Source organism: Sorex araneus, chromosome X (genome assembly GCF_027595985.1).
Source record: "Sorex araneus isolate mSorAra2 chromosome X, mSorAra2.pri, whole genome shotgun sequence".
Classification (NCBI taxonomy): Eukaryota; Metazoa; Chordata; class Mammalia; order Eulipotyphla; family Soricidae; genus Sorex; species Sorex araneus.
Genome location: NC_073313.1, coordinates 199,949,718 through 199,970,042, shown reverse-complemented (window position 1 = coordinate 199,970,042; position 20,325 = coordinate 199,949,718). Strand labels below are relative to the sequence as shown.

At 37.8% G+C, this 20,325-nt stretch overlaps 1 protein-coding gene across 1 annotated transcript in view; it reads left to right on the top strand.

Annotated features, from left to right (window-relative positions):
- Positions 1–348: 348 nt before the first annotated feature.
- The window catches only part of GALNT3 (polypeptide N-acetylgalactosaminyltransferase 3), a 111,928-nt gene continuing 91,951 nt past the window's right edge, over positions 349–20,325 (top strand). Inside the window, exon 1 of the mRNA XM_055123404.1 lies at positions 349–547. The gene's annotated coding sequence lies outside the window, so the exon portion shown is untranslated. The remainder of the gene's footprint in view (positions 548–20,325) is intronic.

Below are 20,325 nucleotides of genomic sequence, written 5' to 3'. Positions count from 1 at the left end.
TAAATGCTGTCTCATCTGTGAGCTTTTTATATTTCCTCTGGAATTTTTCTTTATGATTTTAACATCTTCTAGGATAGGGTGGCAATATTTTATGTTTACTTTTTTTTTCTGATTGCCTCTTAAACCAAACCATCACTTCTCTTTCCTCAGGATAGTCATTTCCTTTATTATCTGAAGCACATTGTTGCATGGGGTAGGTTTTTGTGTTTTGTTTTTGTTTTTGCTTTTTGCTGCTGCAATTCTAGTTGATTAAACAGTATCTTCATTGTTACTCAGTGCTTAAGTCTTTGAGGTCTTAGCTGCAGTGTTCAAGTCATGATGAGTTTCAGTCACAGCCACTGAGGAAATCTCGTGCTTTACAGCGCTCTTTGGAATAATCTTATTTATTACGGATTTTTAGGTGTAAAACAGTGGTGCATCTAGATGATGTGATAGAGGTTACACTTTCTTGGACTGCAAAAGACATTTTTCTGTTGTTTATTAAGAAGGAAAAAAGAAAGAAAACAAAATGAGCTAATAGAAGAATCTGCATGGCAATTATCTTTTTGTGAGTATTTTCCCCTTAATTCCTTCCCAAGTTGTACAAGATAGTGTGTAACTGAATGCACACTCCGTTTTCATAGCTTTTTGCAAAACAGTAACTTCTATATTTCAGGGGGGAGAAAATAACAATATTTTGGAAACTATGAAGAACCTTGAGTCCTAGAATGTTAAAACAAATTTGTAGACATATTAATCTTTCAAGAACTAAATTGAAATAAGATGCAAAATAAATTATGATAACATGGTGAATTCCTGAGCTTAATGGTGGAAAGTGTAAGGATGATTTTCAATGTCATGAATTGTTGATTTTTAATTATTACAAAATTGATCATTTAAAGTGGCTCAATTTTAAACCAAGTGGACAATTTTAAACCAAGTTTTAGATTTATATTAAAAATAAATGTCATTAAAGTTCTTTTGTCATGTGTATATGTGCAGCAGATAAAAATATGTATATTTTTACATATTTCTTTGTTGGAAACTTTCTATAGTATCATAGTATTTATCAAGTTTAATTTATTTTATTTCTGACACAAGTGCTAGATTGATTAGACTCTTCTCCAAAGTTTATTCTTTGAAAATAATCACCTATCATATGCTTATGGTCTTTATTTACATGTCAAAAATATGCTTAACTGCTTTGTCACTTCTTAGGCATGGGGCTTTGGGGTAAATCCATTACTCGTAAAAATTTTATACACTCACATCTATGACTTGGGATAATGCTAAATTTACACAGAAATATTGTCTTTGTGACATCGTGATTGACTGTACGTTATTGTTTCATGACATTAAAGAAAGGATTCTAGAGATAATCTAGCATTTTTCATTCCTTTCACAAAAATAGCCTATGAACATTTGAAAAAAGATCTTTTCTTAATACTTATTTTAAACATTATTAGATTTGAGTGTGATTGTGGAAAGCCACATGGAGTTTATGGTTTTGAGACCTTCTAAGTGTTGCTCTACTGTGTACCTCTGACTCCACTCTCCATGCTGAAAAATACTCATGAAGCATTCATCTGTCTTCATGCTTTCTGATTACTATTTGATTGAATTGGCAGGCATGACAGGGTGTAGATCCCAGACCACCCAACACTCCCTCAACTCTAACAATTACACTTTGGCAGAGCAGGAGAGTTGCTGATGCTTAAGGGAGCCCCTAAGTTAGACAAATGCAGATCAATGCAGAAATGTTTTTACTGCTGAACTTCTCAAACCAGCTGGGTCATCAGATATGTCCTTCTTTGTAACAAAGGAGCGAGTGGTCATTATTATTATTTTATTTCATTCTGAAACAGGATACAAATCATAATTAGTTAAGGTTATTTTGAAGCTTAAGAGAAGAAAATGGTGCTTTAATTATAAAATACCTACTATGAATGAGATGTGTATTTTGTATTTGAAGGTTTATGTTTACAGGCTATTGTTTGGGTCAGCCATACTAAAAATTCAGCTTCAGAAGAGTTCAGTGAAAAAAATAGATAATTGCAGTTTTATTAGAACTCTGCTGCTAAGTATGGAAACATTGTCTCGCTCTTTTAAGTTGATTCTATATAGTTGGAGAGTAACGTTCTATTTTTTTTTAGTCTGGAAATTTTTAATTCTATCTTTTCAGATTAAGTAATGCTCAGATATACCAGTGGTAACTTTTACTATAGTTCTAACTAGAACAAGTAGAAATCATATTTCAACCTCTGAACACTTTGAATTTGCAAAAGAGAGGAAAGAGAAACTTATTTTGGACTTCTTAGTAAAATATACAGGTGGCACAATAGAATATATAATACTAAAATTTTAGTAGACAGGAAAATTATAGTAAAAGTTATTTGTTTATTTTCATATAGTTTGGGGCTCAAAGGATTCACTGCCTGGAAAAATTACTAGGTATTTAGAATTTTCAATGGGCATGTAGTTAGATGTACACTCCAGAAAGTAAGAAGAAAATAACTTCCTCCATTGCACTCACAAAGTTTTGTGGGTTTTGCACATGGGGGGATGTGAAGATAACTGTACAAGCCTGGCCAAAGGAATGAGAAAAAAGCTAAAATAAATAAGGTAAAATAAAATCATGGCAAAAAGAAATTAGAGAAGGCAGAAAGAAGATGCCATTGTGGTGTGTAATGTGTGTCACTACAACGCTATTTGCAAAAAATCCATCCTATAACACAAACTCTCTGAACTTACTGTTTTATGTCACAGTAAATAGCTGGAGATTCTCTGATTACAAGTGCATAGCTAACACTTTCTAATTGCCACCAACCAAATGAAAAGAAGAGATGTCTTGCTTTAATTTCCTTGGCCCTGATTGCTGGGGAGGTTGACTATGTCACCATACATGTCTTAGTCATTTGGAGTTCTTTTTTGTGCATTGATTTTCACAATATTTAAATTTGCCTCATTCATGAACATATTGAAGAACTTTTTAAAAATACAAAGATTGGAATGAATCAGGATTACCTTTATAGCATCCTTGGGCATAAAGTATAGCAGCAGAGTTTAACATTAGATTGTTTTGGGTAGATTGCAGATAGTGAAAAATATAAGCATTTTTTTTGCTGGATAATTTGGAGCAAGGTACTACTTGTACGTCTCTGGCTATCGATGCATGTGTGTGTGTGCTAAAAATATGAAAAATAATTTGTTACTTACTGTAAAAGATTTAATGTTTAATATTTTTAAAAGTTTGTGGTACAGAACATGAACAGATATAGGTGTTCTATAAATATTTATTTCTGCATCTGGGGTGATAACTAAAGTTATCTATGTCTAAAGATCAGGTACCTAATATGTGGAAGGCACTGAGTTTGATGCCCACTGCCAGATACACTCCCTGGCTCTGCTTCTGCCAGATACAGCTCTACTGATCCTCGGGCATGCCCTGGGCTAAGCATTCGACTATCAGTCCCTACAATTTTGAGCCAAGTAACAGAAGGAGAAGCCATACTGCTCTCTCAGCACTACTGGAGTGACCACTATTTTTTAAAAAATATATCAGTTACTTATTTAATCTGACATTTATACACAGTTTCAAGAAGTTGAAACATAATAAATGACATCATCATCAGCATTGCATCTGATAAGGTTTCTTGTTTTGAATTTTTTTAGGACTACACCTGGCAATGATCAGGGGTAAATCCTAGTTCCATGCTCAATAATCACTTCTGGCAGTGCTCAGGGGACTATGTCAAACACCAGGGATGGCACCCTGGTTGGCTACATGCAAGGCAAGTGCCCTACCTGCTCTGGAGCCCTATATCATCAGTTGTAAGCTCTTTTTCATTCCTGTGTGTTCACAGAATTTATCCATATGAACTTGCCTAAACCTCTATTGGCAGTAAATTGTTATATTTCTTACATTCTCTCCCAGTCTAAGTAAATATTTGATTTTTCTATTTTCTTAAAATCTTATAATTTCCTTTTTGTGTTTTCTGTATGATTTTTAAATTGTCAAATTAAGTCTTCAAAAATTCATAAACTGGGGCTAGAGCAATAGCACAGCTATTGCTAGGGCGTTTGTCTTGCATGCAGCCGACCCAGGTTTGATTCCCAGCATCCCATATAGTTTCCTGAATACCACCAGGAGTAATTGTAAGTGCATGGGCCAGGAGTAACCCCTGTTGCATCACCAGGTGTGACCCAAAAAGAAAAAAAAATCCATAAACTTCGACTGGAGGAATATTTCTTCCTTCCTTCCTTCCTTCCTTCCTTCCTTCCTTCCTTCCTTCCTTCCTTCCTTCCTTCCTTCCTTCCTTCCTTCCTTCCTTCGGCTATTTATTTTCAGACTCTTTTTATTACTTGACACCTTTTATGAGATATCTCATGCAGTATAATGAATTAGCATACACTCTGTGGCTTTTATTATCTCACAGTTTTGTGAATCTGGAATGTAGGCAGACATGGTTTAGTTTGTTTCTTTGCTTAAGGTCTGCAAGACTGCAAGCAGAGAGTGAGCTGGACTGAATCTCATCTGGAGACTAAACTAAGAAGTAATCCACTTCCAAGTTCATTTTATTTGTTGATAAAATTCATTTATTGCAGTTATAGGACTGAGAGGCCTGACTTTATGCTGGTGTCTCCTGGGGATAACCCACACATCCTCGCAGTCTCCCCTAGGTGCTAGAGGCCACGTGGATATTCCTGTGAATTATTTCACCTGACTAGCAAGGAGAGTCTCTAGAGAAGTCTGCTAGTAAGAAAGAGCCATTTATAACAATCACTTAATCACAGTGACAGCTCATTGCCTTTGTCACGTTTATGGGTTTGAAGTAGATCGCAGGTCTTGATCACTTTACAAGAGAGGAATATTGCACGTAAGTGTGGACTCCAAAGGCCAGGAGCCATGGGAAGTTACCTACCTGAGAATGTGTCTGCCACTTCATAACTCCCTCCATAAACAAAGGTACATAAAAGCCAAGACATGGGACTGAGACCTTCACTCAGGTCTCTCAACTGGTGGAGGCCAAACTTGCACCAGCAAAGCTTTTCTGTGACTTGAAAGACTGGCTCTCCCACTCCTGGTGAATCCCTTACAGAAATTAAGGCAGAGCTTTTCAAGGACAGAGGGATAAATGAAGGAAAGCAAGAAATCATATGATGACATTGAGTTCAGAGTTATTTCTAATCTAATTAGGACCACAGAAGACTCTAGTAGCTGATATACTGAAGGTAGCAACAAAGATCCAGTGGCAGCATAATGGGGGTTCTGATACAATTTAGTTGGGGTGAGTTTGGAGTACTGGGAACAGTGTACCAGGGAGAATGGTACACTGGTGATGTGTATAGCACTGGAATTATGTCCATGAAAACAGTATCAAAGTCCCCTGCCACAAAATTCTAAAAAAGAATTTAAAACTTTTTTTTTTAAAAGACTTCAGCGTTGTCACTCAAGAAGTCAGAAATACTCTGCAAGAGAAATAGTTGATGATATGCTGCCGATTACTAGTAATTTATAAGCAACCGATTCATAAATAATTGATTAAGTTACTTATAAATTTCTGAGCTGTAGGGTAGGAGCTACTCTTGGTTTTATTTTTTTTTAGCAATATTTACCTGGACTTCTATTTTGAAGGCAGAATTATGAGTAATTTAAAAAATAATTTTATTTAAGTATTTTTTTACTTGGACGTACTGATTGGCAGTGTTGTTATATTAGAGTTTCAGATATACAACGTTTCCACCTCCAAATCACCACCTCCAACCCTTATCCCAGGTTCCCTCCCACCTCCCAACCTCAATAGCTGACAGATACATTTCTAAAAATGTAATCACTAGTCTGTGTCTCATGCTTCCCGGAGTGTTGGGTCTAGTGGTTCAGACATATAGAGTTATGTTGCTTCTACACAGACAAGCCCAAGCAAAGCCCCTGTGCTTTGGGCCCTATGCTACTTCCAGATCTTCTCTTTTTCTCCCCCACTCCGTGTCTCTTCTACTTTGGCAATTTTGCTTCTGTCACCTAGAATTGTGTGCATTTTTTAAAAATCTATTTGGGGCTGAGAGTGGGGCTCACACAAGCCTTCCACGTGAAAAAAAATCCTACCCAGACTTTTCTAGGCTTGGCTGTAATTATAGTTTAGACATTAAAGAAATGCAAACTAATCAGCTTTACAGGTCAATGGAATTATTATTTATTTTTTATTATTAGGGGTTTTTGTTTGTTTGTTCATTTTTGACCCTTCTGGGTGACAGCTTCTGTCACAGCCCTTCCTCAGCTCCAGGGTCAACACAACCTCATTCCTTGTCTGTTTAGAAGCTCAGCCAGGTCATTGCTCCTCCCAGGAACTTGCCACCCACACCAGGCACTCCCTGTGATTCATGACGCAGGGCAGCCTGATCACCAGTTGTCAGGTAAGAGTCATTAGATTCACTTCAATCTCTGCAGGTATCAAAGGTCTGGCTAAGCCTTGGTGAACCCCACTAAGCAGGCATCCTTCCAACAACTGTTCATTTAGTTTCCCGAATGCTCCTGTAGCTGAATACATTACTTGTTGCCTCATTATCTGGCAGATGAATGAAGTGTGATTTGGGTTCAGTTTTGACACTGAATGGTTAGTCATAGAGTAGGAAGATCCTGGAAAAAATAAAACCAATATGACACATACCACTACCATACAACAGAGCCCATATATACATATGTAGTCTATGTAGAAGAATAAGCTACTTCTCTGACAATAAATATTGACACTAAGCTCAGAGATAAGGCCAAGCCAATATTTCTGTTTATTATTTTCAATATGTGCCAGAGCTTTGACTAAATACTCCCAAATTACCTAATGAAATTTTACACAGTTGTTCCATGCTATTTTATGAGCGGCCTCCTTCATTTTTACAATTGATTTCAAATAATAAAGATGTTTAAAAGTTGAGACAGAGCTGTGGAACAAAGTTAAATTAGAAAACAAAATAAAATATAAAGCTCCTACAGAAAATTACTTCCTGGAATTTTTAACTTCCTGAAAAGCATCATCCCTTTTCTTATTTATGTATTTATGTCAGCTTTGTGCTTGGGAGCTCCTTCTAGCAGATGCTCAGGATTATGCCTAGGATTACTGCATGCAAATCATGCACTCCAGCTCTTAGAGTCATCTCCCCTGACCTTTGTCCCATCTTTTTGTAAAGAGAATATGTGTTTCTGTATCATTGTACAAATAATAATAATAATAATAATAGGTATTGAGTCACAAAAAATATATCATTAAATTTTTGGCATAGTTTATTCCAAAGAATAGGTGATTTTAAAAAGGAAGATGTCAGACTCCCCTCATATTTTTCTCAAGTCCTTACTATTTATTTTAACAACAAATACTGCATTGATTTTTTGGGGGAGTAAATGAATGAAAGATGACATAGTCATACGTTTTTAAACACTTTACACTATCCTGATGAGCATTTCACCTATGTCATAAAGCATCAGCATAATAAATGACAAGCCTATAAACATTCATAGTTGCATAAAGTTAAGTAAATCCAACAAAATAAAGAAGTATATATTTCTTAGTTCATTTCCATGCATTGATCCATGTAGTACGTGTGCAATTGCTAATACAAGTGCCAGCGTGTTAGTAATTATATCAGTATAAATGATGGTGGCTATAACTATGACCAATTTAGCAAAAAGAAGAGAGGAATAAACAGATGTTGGAATAAAACTAGCCATCACTGTCACAGTGTGTCACCATTCTACACATGAGGTGAGCAAATTAAGAGATAAACATGTTTTATAGTTAGTAAGCAATAAAATCAAGTTTGTTTCACTCTGACATCTATTCTGGTTCCAGTTTCATGTCATCTTAGTTAATCTGTTTCTCAAGATAGTTAGAGTTCAACCAATCATTCAAAGTGCATTTTAATGTTTGCTACTGGTCTGAGGATCTGTTTGCACTATTATTTATTCTGTTTGCCAAAAGTTAACAGTCACTCTATGCATGTTTACCTTTGGTCAGTACATACTTTATTTTAATTTCTTTCTTTCTTGGGGGCCTTCCAAGTACTCAGGAAGCCTGCCCTACATTCAATTCTCTGCCAACCAGTCTGGGTGGTTCAATACAAAAGCCCAAAGATGTGAAGTTGCAGTCCTGGAGGTCCCCAGAGCCACACATGATGGTTTTTCCACAGGGAGCTTCCAGGACTACACTTGGTAAAAAGGGGACTAAGTGGTGTTGGAAATTAAATACTGATCAGGTGATGCTAGTGTGCACCTTAACTGTTGTATTATTTCTCCCGTCCCTCAGTGCATAGGTTAAAAGTAGGAGTCTGTAAGTTGAAAAAATGTTTTCGTGTGGTAACTATACAAGTGGTATTCACAGTAAATAATATGAAAATCCTTGAATAAAAAAAAAGGGCTTCCACAGGACCTATCAAGAAGATTGCTCCTCAAAATGGAAAATTTTTAGAAAATGGAAAAATAGATCAGATTGAGTAAACTGGACAGAGGGTAGGGGTGACACTAGTTTAATGATGATTGCATTGGCAAGGCAATGCAGTTACCAAATCAAAAGATATGTAGCTATAAGTATTATGGTCTAACAGAATATGTGTGCCCAGCTAAAACGGCATGTCTGTTGAGCACTGAAAATATGGTTAGTTCAAAGTGAGAAGTGCTAAATGTCAAATGTGCACAGAATTTTAAATGCTGTACAGAAGAAAGCAAAATAATTCGTTCATGATTTCATATTGACTAATTTTCAAAATATTTTAGATATAATGGCTTAAATATAATAACTACATTTAATTTCACCTCCTCCTGCCCCCTTTAAAATGTGGCTCCTAGAAATCTTTTTTACTAAAATTGAGGCTTTTGTTACATTGCTATTTGATGGTGGTGGTTTATAACCTAGCCTCTTAAACTGGATTTGCTTAACTGAATATTGGGGGTCATGAAAACTATTGGCAACAGTAGAAAGCTTCTGAATATACAATGACCAAAAATTAATTTTAAATCAACCACATAATGAATTTAAGGTGTCTCTGACAGTTTTGGCTGCTGGTGCATTTCTCAGGTTAAAAGGAGTCACAAGTGTAACTATTTAAGAAGCTTTGGTCTAAAGCCATTTCCCAGTTAATAATTTAACTCCATCTGTACCACCTAGTTAAAAATTCTGGATTTCCTCGGGAGACATCTCCAAACTCTACAACACTTATAACCCAGTAGTAGCACACCAGATTGGATGGGATGTAATGTGGAAGTCAACCAATTTCAACTAACAAAAACACTAACACAGGAGACTTAACTTGTAATATTTTAGTAATTCCTAAGACAAGGATTTAACGTCTCCATGGTGATAAACCACAATTTTCACTAATTTTCTTCTAAGGAAATATTTTTGATTATTCTGTTAGCAAGTTATTGGTTAACTCTGGGCCTGCTATGGGGACAGGCTTGAGGGGTGGTTGGGAAAGTTGAAGACAATAATGGAGGGAAGGTGATAGTGGTGGTGGGATTAGTGTTGGAATATTGAATGCCTGTAATAAATCATCATGAACAATTTCGTAAGCCACAGTGTTTAAATCAAGTCTGTGGGCGAGGGGAAAAATGCTTGGTCTATAGTAACAGGAACAAGGAAGACAAGGACAGAAGGTATCCACCATATTCTAGGAGGAAAAGAAAAAGAGTTTTCCTGGGGTACATCAAAATTTCCAGTCATGAGAGGTGACTCTGTTTGTGTCTAAAAATATTTCAACCCTAACTTGAGGAAAGAGGAAAAAATAGAAACAGACAAGTTATAAACATAGAACTAGAGAAAAGAGAGAGAAAGTTTGGGGACTTCCTAGATCTTTCATAATGGAAGGGAGTTCCTGGAGTAGGAGATAAAGGTGTTTTTTTTTAATTTTTGGAAATATATTTTAGTGAAACTAAATGCAGTGGTGCTAAATTAGAGAGAATGCTTCTAACACTCCACAATTAAAAAAAAAACTGCTTGAGCAATAAGGGAAATGTTGAGGGCACATACCTGATATTACTCAGGAGAACTTACAGTTCCAGATTTAATCTAGGACTCCCGCAAGTAAATCGTGTGCTCTAGTCCATTGAACCATCTTTCTGATATGCTAAGGCCAGAGATGAGAAGGGCACAGCAAGATATACTCTCTGCTTGTCATTGACTTTTCTTCAAATTATGTTTATAATAATAAACTGGTGACTCTGCTTCTTCTCATTGTTATGATTTTTTTCTTCATGATTAAAATTCCAGAGTAGATTTTATAATATTGAATGTAATAAATTATTGTGAACAACTTTATAAAAATAAAATTAAAATAAGAAATAAAATTAATAAGTGAAAACAAACCCCCAAAAATTCCAAAGTAGAATCACATCATTATTTCACAAGTTTTTTTTTCTGGCACTTGTATATATATTTACTTATTAAGTACTTACAATGCAATGTTCCAAGCATAGTTACTGCTTTTATGATGTTGTTGTCTCTATCCTTCTCAATATAATAAAAATCAAAATGACAAAAATCATATTCTCACTTTTGTCAAATGTTTGGTGAAAATAGCCCTTCAATATGCTGAAATCTACCTATAGCACAAACACAGCTTTACATGCTTACATCTGTTGAGATTTAGCAGTTAAATTGGGTGGAAGAGTCACCCCTGTCAGCTCAAGTCCTTCCTGACATGAAACTTGTATCAACATGCTTTTTTGTTCTTCAGTGATTTAGATCTTTAGTGACTAATCCTCAAAGGGTGATTCTATGGAGATTCCTGCCAAACATCTTTGTCCAAAAAAGGAGAGCAAGTCACAATCGCCATGGTTCTTTGTGCTTGCTTCTGCCTATTTTATTCAGAGACTCTATTGGGCATGATTCTAGGAGAATACAAGGCTGAGCCTGGATGCCAACTGAATTTATGGCACTGGCTTCATCTGTTTAAGCATGTCTCAGAGCCATGAGTGGAAGGGGTCTCAGAGAGACACAAAATATGCTCTCACTTGTAGTTGTGAGGTGCTTTTTCTGGAGCTTTCATTTGGCTCTTGTAAATTCAACCAGTCTATGGTTCAAGTTCCTGATGGTGATTCTGGATATGTTTTCTCACAGTGATAAATAGGTTGATTGGGGACTCTCTCTCTAATTCTTTGTGAAGTATGCTTCATTTTGTTTTTGTATCTGTCTGAAACAGGAGAAAATTCATGTTCAGAAAATAAGTGACCCCATGACCTCCTAGTTCATAAACACAGAGACATTAGGGGTCCTGATATAATGACTTGAAATAGATTAGCGGTCCCCAAAGAGTGTTTTCTCAATCAGCAATAGCACCTGTGTCTTGTTTGAAATGTAAATTCTCAGGGTCCAGTTTAGACTTGTTGAATCAAAAGCAATTAGGGACAGAAAAATGTGTGGTTCTTCCACCCTCCAGGTAGTTCTAAGATTTTGTTGAAGTTTGAAACTGATGTTTTATTCCACAGTTTACAGTGACAAGGGGTTATCACCATGTTACTTATTAACAGTGAGCTCTTATTTTTTTGCTTTTAATTTTTATTTTAGTTGAGATAAGATAGTTATAATAGTATTTACCTTTATGCTTATGGTGTTCAAAATTACTGCCCTCCACCACCACCACCAGTTTCAGTTTTACTTTTACTCCCCCTCTTCATTTCCTCATTCTTCTTCATAACATCAGTTCTGAATTTAAGGTCCAAGAGGTTCTCATTACATACTGCCTGCTTCTTTGCTTTATATATATATATATATATATATATATATATGTATATGTATATATATAACATATATATTGCATACAAATGAATTCATCAAATATTTATATTTCTCCTTCTGACTTCCATATTCCATTGTCTATTATACCACAATTCATTTGTTTGCATTTCTTGGCTATTGAAATAGTGCTGAAATGAACATAAGTGTGTGCAAACTAACTTGAATTAATGTTTTTTATTCTTGGGAAAGATGTCAAGGATTGGAATCCTGAATCGTACTGGAGTTCAACCTTTTAAACCTTTAAACCTAAGGACAGGCAGCTGGCCAAGAACCAGTCCAAGAACCAGCAGTTAATAACCACTGTGGTAGATCAGTATTTTTCAACCATTTTATGCCTGGGGACCAACATCTGTTAATGGAATAGCATTTGAAAACCACTAGGCCACATCCCCTTTTGCAGATGCACTTCACAAAGAGTTGATCTATTAAAACAATGAATGTATTGTTTTTGAAGCAGTGTTAAATTGGAACTATGTAAACCTTTCACTGAATGTGGCACTTAAACTATAGACGCATAATATACTATACATAATTGACGTACAATATAATACATGTTCTTACACACAGCACTAAACTGCCAAAGTTTAGGGATCAACCTGTGATTGTTAACAACAGAAGTTTTCAGAAAATATCTTCCAGGCAACTTTCACTGTTCCTATAGTTTACTGTAACTGAATAAAACTAGAATAGGTAAAATTTCCCCTGCTAACCTAATGCGATATTTATCTTAAATTTAGAATTTTAAATAAACATTTCAAATAAACACTGACTAAAATTTCAACAAGAGAAGTTCAATTTGACAGTTATATTTTGAATAATTGATTTCATAGTTTATAGTTGTTTAAATTTAAATGTTTCCATGTGGGTGCTTAGTTACCTTTTCCCCTGTGAGATCTCCTTGACTACTCTCTGTTTTTACCAACCCTTGTAGCAAAGACTACTTTAGAAGTCTAATCTCATTCTCTGTGGCAGAAATGAAATGAACAGTGAAATGTAAGCAATGTCTAGTGACTTGATATAAATATATTTTAGACACAAGGTCTCTGTCAAGATTATCAAAGTCCAAATACTATCTCCTCAGTGAAATGGTTGCACCAGAGTTTAAACATATATACTTCAAAAAATTATGTTGCATTTTATTTAATACTGGTTTATCTGTTCCTAAAAGACAAAACTTACTGTTTGTGGACATCTCTTTTCCAAAAGTGTTTTAACTTATAAGGTTTCTCTGACACATAGAATTCCACTTTCTTTCCCCTTAATTTGAAGTACTCCTTTGAGTTTTCAAAAGGATATATTCCTTAAAATACTGCTTTTTAATTAAAAAATTAAAATTTCTATAATCCTAATTATAGAAATTAATTTGGATGATATTAGCTAAGAGAACTGATGACACACAAAGAGAAAAAAATCACTAATCCAGACAACAATTTTATTATCTTTATTAGAGGTGGCTTATCATAGGTATAGTCTTAGTACTTAGAAAATAGTTTATTAATATGCCTTAGTGGGAGGTCTCCTCTTAAATTCCTCATATATACTTCTATGACTAAGTTAAATGTAGTAGAGATAGACATTTTTAGTCTACTGAGAATCAAGCAACAATGTTGTCTAGTAGACTTTAAAATAAGAGATATGCAGGGGCCAATGATAAGTACAGGGATTAAAGCACCTGTCTTGCATTTTACCTATCCTAGTTTAATCCCCAGCACCACACATGGTCGCTATGTACCACCAGGAGTGATTCTTGCATACTGTTGAGTGTGGCTTCAAAATCAACAAAGAAAAGAGCAGCCATCAGTGTTATTTCTGGACAACTAGCTGAAACTCACAAATCTCAAACTATACTGCTTTCTTAGTGCTTCTTAGAGTAGTACTACCACTTTCTCCCATAGATCTATAGCATATATGTATGTATACATGTATGTTTGGGGGTCACATGTAGTGATGCTCAGAGATTACTCCTTACTCTGCGCTCAGGAATCACTTCTGGTGGTGCTCAGGGACCATATGGGGTGTTGGGAATAAAAACCCAGCCAACTGCATGTAAGCCAAATGCCCTACCTGCTGTACTATCTCTCCAGCGCCCCTCTCTATTGTTTTTCTGCATAATTTAGAGATATAAACCAACAGAAATATGATGATGATGATGATGATGAAGACGACGATGACGACTTCTTCGGGTTCGGGAAGCTGGATGGTCTCAGTGCACTCACTGATTTTCACTTGGCGAGTTTTTAGTTATTGGCGTGATTCCAAAGGTGGATGCTCCTCACGAGTGCTCTTTTATTGTATGATCTCTTGAGCAAAACATCAGGGAATTAGGCTTCCTGCGAGGGAGCTCCAGGCTCCCAAGGCACACAAAGAACTTGCAATTGACTCTTTGGTTCCTCCCTCTAAAATATGAACACATAACCATTAATTACCAGACCTTGAGAACAGCCGTCTAACACAAAGACTAAAATAAACCTAAATAGAAAGAGAACTCCGAGGAAATGAATATAATAACATACCATACAGGCTTACTATTTTTCGACACTCATGTTCTAAGTGACTTGCATATATTAATCTCATTTGTACTTCCCCAAAATTCTATGCAATAGATATCATATTATCTTAGTTCTATTGAGAAAATTGGTAACTACCAGTAAGGTAACTTTCCCAAGGTCATTGATCAATGTCAATGGTAAACTGGCATTTGAATCTAATACAGAGTAAAAGTTCCTTATAATTATTCCATTCTCTAGAAACAATTCAATAGAGCAGCTGGAAAACATTCTGCACAGTATCTTCAGAGACTAAAATAGATGTTGCACAAACAAATAAAATGGAAGAACACTATATTTAAAAAACCTTTCAGAAAAAAAAGTCATTTAAGGTTAAAAAGAATGCAGTGATACAAACAAAAAAAAGCAAGAACTGAAATAAAAATTTTAAGATTTTTTTTTCAGAAACTTGAATAAAAAACAAAGGTGGAAAATACAACAGAAAACCCAAACCTCAGAAACTTCATTATTAAAAGACTTAGAAAATGTGTTTTACGGTAATAGATTAATGAGGTGACATTATCAAAGAGGATAAAAATGTTTGGGTTGAAGGATATTTTCAAATTAAAGGAACTTATCAAGGGTTCAGTGCAATGAAGACTATCCAAATCAAGATGTATTGTTAGAAGGTCAAAGATACAGAAAAGAAATTAAATGTTTTTCCAAAGAGAGAGAAAGAGAGAGAAAATGTTCTCGTGAAAAGGATATGAAATCAGGAGGGATTTCACTGAACTTTTCAACAGTAACACAGACCATGTGCCAGTTGAAGGACTACCTTTAACATTCAGAGGGAAAATGAGTTTTAAGCTTGAATCCTGTATCAAGCCAAGCCACAATCAAGCTCAAAGACACAATAAAAATATTTTCTGACTTGCAATACCACAAACCATTTACCTCGCAACTCTCCATTCTGAAAAGGCCCTTGAACGATTTGTTACTTCACAGTGGACTAAGGCTTTTTAAAAGGAAGGCATTTCAGGGGCTGGAGCAATAGCACAGCAGGTAGGGCGTTTGCCTTGCACGGGGCCGACCCGGGTTCGATCCCCGGCATCCCATATGTTCCCCCAAGCACCGCCAGGAGTAATTCCTGAGTGTAAAGCCAGGAGTAACCCCTGAGCATCGCTGGGTTGTGACCCAAAAAGCAAAAAAAAAAAAAAAAAAAAAAGGAAGGCATTTCAACCATGTTATTAGGAGTAGACTACAAATGAGAAAGGATGGGCGTACTCAGTGTAAGAGCAAAAGAACTGCAGAGGAGCAGCAGGCCGAGAGCACAAAAGGACAGACAGCTGCCGAAAGACTGTCTCCATGGAAAAGGAAACTGAAAGTTCATCTAAAATGTCAGAGTCTAGTGAGAGTTCAACTTAAGTGTCAGAAACACACAGGAGACTATGGGAACAAAACAAGCTCTTTTAAAATCTAGGAAAAGCAACTTAATACAAGAAATATAAGCCACAAAATAAGGTGTAGTTCGGCCCTCGGTGATATACACAGTTATGGCATTAAATACTGATTTATCCCTAATGCAGGCTGAATTGAGTGGAAAGATGAGGGGTCTGTGCTGGAAAAATGAGTCTGATCTCTTCATCTTTATTTTTCATACAGGGAAGTCAATCAATTATGTCAAGTTGAAAACTCAGTGGAGAGATAAGATAGATGGGAAATTGGAATATTCATATTGCAAACAAATCCAGCATAGAAACTTCTTTTTTTTCCTTTTTAGGTCACACCCATTGATGCACAGGGGTTACTCCTAGCTATGCACTCAGCAATTACTCTTGGCGGTGTGCAGGGGAACATATGAGATGCTGGGAATTAAACCCAGGTCGGCCTCGTGCAAGGCAAACGTCCTACCTGCTGTGCTACTTTGCTCCACACCCCCAGCATAGAAACTTCTACTTTTTGATGTAGTGTGATGGAGATGGAATGATGGAGCAGGGGCAAGCTATCTTAATGAGACGTTGTAGAGTTTTGTTTTATTTATTAAATTTATGTCAGATTGGAGAGATAGTTCAGAGGTTAAGGTACTTGCCTTGCCTTTGGCTAACCGGGTTCACCCACGCACACTGCATGTGGTTTCCCAAATACCACTACGAGTGATGCTGGAGCATGGGACCAGGAGTAAGCCCTAAGTTTTACCAGTGGGCTTATTATTAAAATATTAAATTATTTTTATTTTATAAATATTAAAGCTTTGCAGAAATGGCATTTGTCACTGCCTTTCTACCAATATCTATACTTTTGACCAGAAGCCCAAGAACTGCTGTCTTCTTTGATGGAGTTGAGTGAAAATGTCCAGTTTGGAGTTTGGAGGCATGACCCCGTAGTGCAAGACCCCTCTTACAAAATGTCTTGGGGTATATTAACTTTCTAAACCTCAGTTTAGCTATGTGAAATATGGAAATAATAATAGTGTTTATGAAGAGAGAATGAAGGAAGACGGGGGGTGGGGGCTGGGGGGGGGAAGCATCTGGAAAGTGTCTGTGTACCAGGGGAGGAGACGAGGTGGTGGTGGATGCGGCCGCAGGCAGGAGAACGAGCAGAACCTGCAGCAGCTTGCAGAACTCTGAGCAGTGGGGGGTCTGTGGGGTCAGAAATTGTCAGGGCGAAAGACTGTAAGTGCCTTTTCAATATTTTCTCTCCAAAATAGTGACTTTAAGTGGAGCCAAACTGGTGCCCGCGAAGGAGTGCCGGTTGGAGTGTGCCTCATGAGGGTGGCCGGGAGCTACGAGAGCTACTGCAGCTCCCAGCGCGATGGGCAGCTGGCCGCTGCAGAAATTTAGCAGGATGAATCGGGCTCCACGAGTCCAACTTGGCACGGCCATAGAGCATGGGCCCCAGAGTTGAAGGGGTACCTACCTGGGTTCCCACCAGGGGAGGCCGGCTCACGCAAGTCGCCGCTGACAGGGTGTCGCCACCTCCATTTCTTCCCCAGACCAGCCTAGTGCTGCCACTGCCGCCTGCAGCATATTATGGGGAAACCCTTGCTGAGCACCAACTGTCTGGAGATAGGAGTGAGCCCCCAGGCAGGTTCTGCCAGAATGGTGGCTACAGCCCACCCAGAGCGCAGGAGCCACTGACAGTAGCAACTCTGGCTATTGTGTCATGGCCCCTGCAGGGGCCACAGCTGCCACTGCCACTAGGGCCCAGAGAGCACAGCAGTACTGGCGGGTTTACCTGGACATAGTGGGACAAGGCCATCAGCAGCTTCATGGTACCCTCTGCCTCCTGACACCCCCAAATCGCCACCATAACTCTGGTTAACAACTCAGGACCAAGTTTTCCAAGAAATTAAACTCCCAAAAGTTTAAAAAACCACCTCGGTCTCAGCCATTCAAGCTCATCTATCGGTCTTGCTCCAGAGACCCTGAATCAATCTCGAAAGAAATTCAAAGCACCAGTTAATCTCTGACCCCCACAGAACTGAATAGACTAGGACAGATTGGCGGGAGGTGGTTTTGCCCGGTGCCCGCCCAAATAGAGCCCCAGCAGCTGCTTGTTCCCATAACCCATAATCGCTGCCATGACCCCAGTCAGACTGCACTGTTTGGGCACAGACCTTACCAAGATATGAGTCTGTTGAAAATTCGGGAATGTGTGTTTTGTGACTGAAATCTCTAGGCTCTCCTGTTGTCGGGATGGATTATCTCCTCTTGCCCCTCCTCCGCCCTCCCCCCCCCCCCCGCCCCCGTTCCTGCATCCCCCCCCCCCACACGCTCTGGAAGACCTGGCAGTCAAGTCCATACCCCAAAGCTGCCACGCAGTTAAAAAAAAAAAGCTACTCCAGCTGTACAGCTATAACTTCCTGATAAAAATACTGAATGCCCTGAACAAATATGATGACTTCTTAGCTATTGCACATAATGATACACAAAAGGAAAGTGAGGGGGCCAGAGCGATAGCACAGCGGGTAGGGCATTTGCCTTGCACGCAGCCGATCCGGAGTCAATTCCCAGCATCCCATAGGGTCCCCCTAGCACCGCCAGGAGTGATTCCTGAGGCAGAGCCAGGAGTCAGCCCTGAGCATTGCCAGGTGTGACCCAAAAAGCCAAAAAAAAAAAAAAAAAGGAAAGCGAGAGGTGAGAGCATGAGTGAGTGGAGACAGAGACAGAGACAGAGATAGAGAAGAAAGGTCCTGCCATAGAGAGAAGCATGGGGAGGGTATTTGGGATGGTAGTGGTAGGGAAACTGGGGACACTGGTGTTGGGAAATGTACACTGGTGGAAGGACGGGTGTTGGAAAATTGTATGACTGAAACCCAATCATGAACAGCTTTGTAATGGTTTATATCAGTGATTCGATAAAAAGGAAAGAAAATGTCCTGTTTGAAATAACCTGGATTCCCTTTATACATTAGATCTTTCGATACTGAGTCTTTTAAGGTATGTCTTAACTTGATCTTGGTACTTCCAGTAGTAACACACTGAACTCAGTTATGAATGGTCAGAGAGTACATCAGATCTCCGAGCAGCTAGGGAGATCCCAGCTGGCTCTCCCTTTCGCTGCCTGGGTTTGGTGGGCTTGGGCCACTCCCTGACTCAAGGCAGCCCATGCCATTGGGCATATGAAGGAGGAAACGAGAGCCAAGCTGATTAATTGATGATCAGTTGCCGTTTATTCCATTCTCCCCATGCACCTGTTCCAATCTCACTAAGCTCCCCATTAACTGTCCTCAGGACATTGCTCTGAATTAACTATGTAAAGGACTTAAGGAGAAGAGAAAAGCAATATTTACAAGTTAACAGAACACAAAGAAAAAGATTCCAAATAAACACAGAGGAATGGGAGCACTGTGATGGGAGTAACCCAATAAACCTAAGCTTCAGCAAGGTGGAAAGGACAAACCAATGTTATCCTACAATTTACAAGTGTGGTGAAGAAATGAAGCTAAAGTTGATGTAGAAAGTGAGGTAAAAATGAATATGAGGGCCCCATACATTAATACTTTCTTAAAGAATCAGAGCTGGACTAAAGGAGAGGAAACTTGGGCTGAACAGAATCAATGGAGAGTTTACACATCTGAGAATAGTGGGAAGATGGAAAGAAAGTAACCAAATGGAAATAGTTTTATCTTCCATACATGTACAGAGAGCTAGTTTTGTAGGAAAGATATCCTCTGTGGTTTTACTCATTTAAAAACACACCTTGAATTAAAAATTTGTAGAACAGTGTAAGATGTATCATAATTGTCTGTGAAAGGAAAATTTTAACATAACTTCTATTGTCTAAATGAGTTTAATTCCTCGAGGTTGTTTGTTGACCTAACTTAACTTGGTAGGTTCATGTCAAGTTAAGGTCTTTGAGATAGGGGGAAAGGGAAGCATTGCTTACTACAAGAGTGTAGTAGAAAAAAGGAGAACTTGTTTAACAGCCCTTTGAATAACTAGGAACATCAAAATAGATTCAGAAACCAGCTCTTGTATCTTGTCCAATCTGAACATAAGACTTATAAGACTTTCTTGTTCATTTAAGCTAAAAGTTTTGGGTTTATCTATTTTAGTTAATTTGGAACAGAGCGTGAACTTTCAGCAACTTATTTTAAGTAATACCTGACTTCAAACAAGATACTCCTCATTAAATTTTTTTTAAATCTCCAAGCTATACTCATTTTCTATCATCCAATGAACAATTTTAAAACATATTGTATATATATATATATATATATATATAATATATGTACCATTTTCTTCAGCTTCAATGGAGAACAGTATGGAATGGAGAATTTTCCAATAAGTGTGGCCATATGGTCCAGCAATTCCACTTCTTAGCATCTACCACCCCAAACCAAAAACATTAATTTGAATATACATATGCATATATATATAGAGAGAGAGAGAGAAAGAGAGAGAGAGAGAGAGAGATCTGTGGACATAGAGTTTTGGCGGCAGTGCACACAGTGGCTCATCCACTGTGGGGTGCTGTCAGCCAACCACTGGGTGACCTGGGACTCAGCATGGGTGTTTGACCTGGCGCAGACCCTCTGCTATAGGGTCCTGCTCTGCCAGCTGCTCAACAACCTCTGG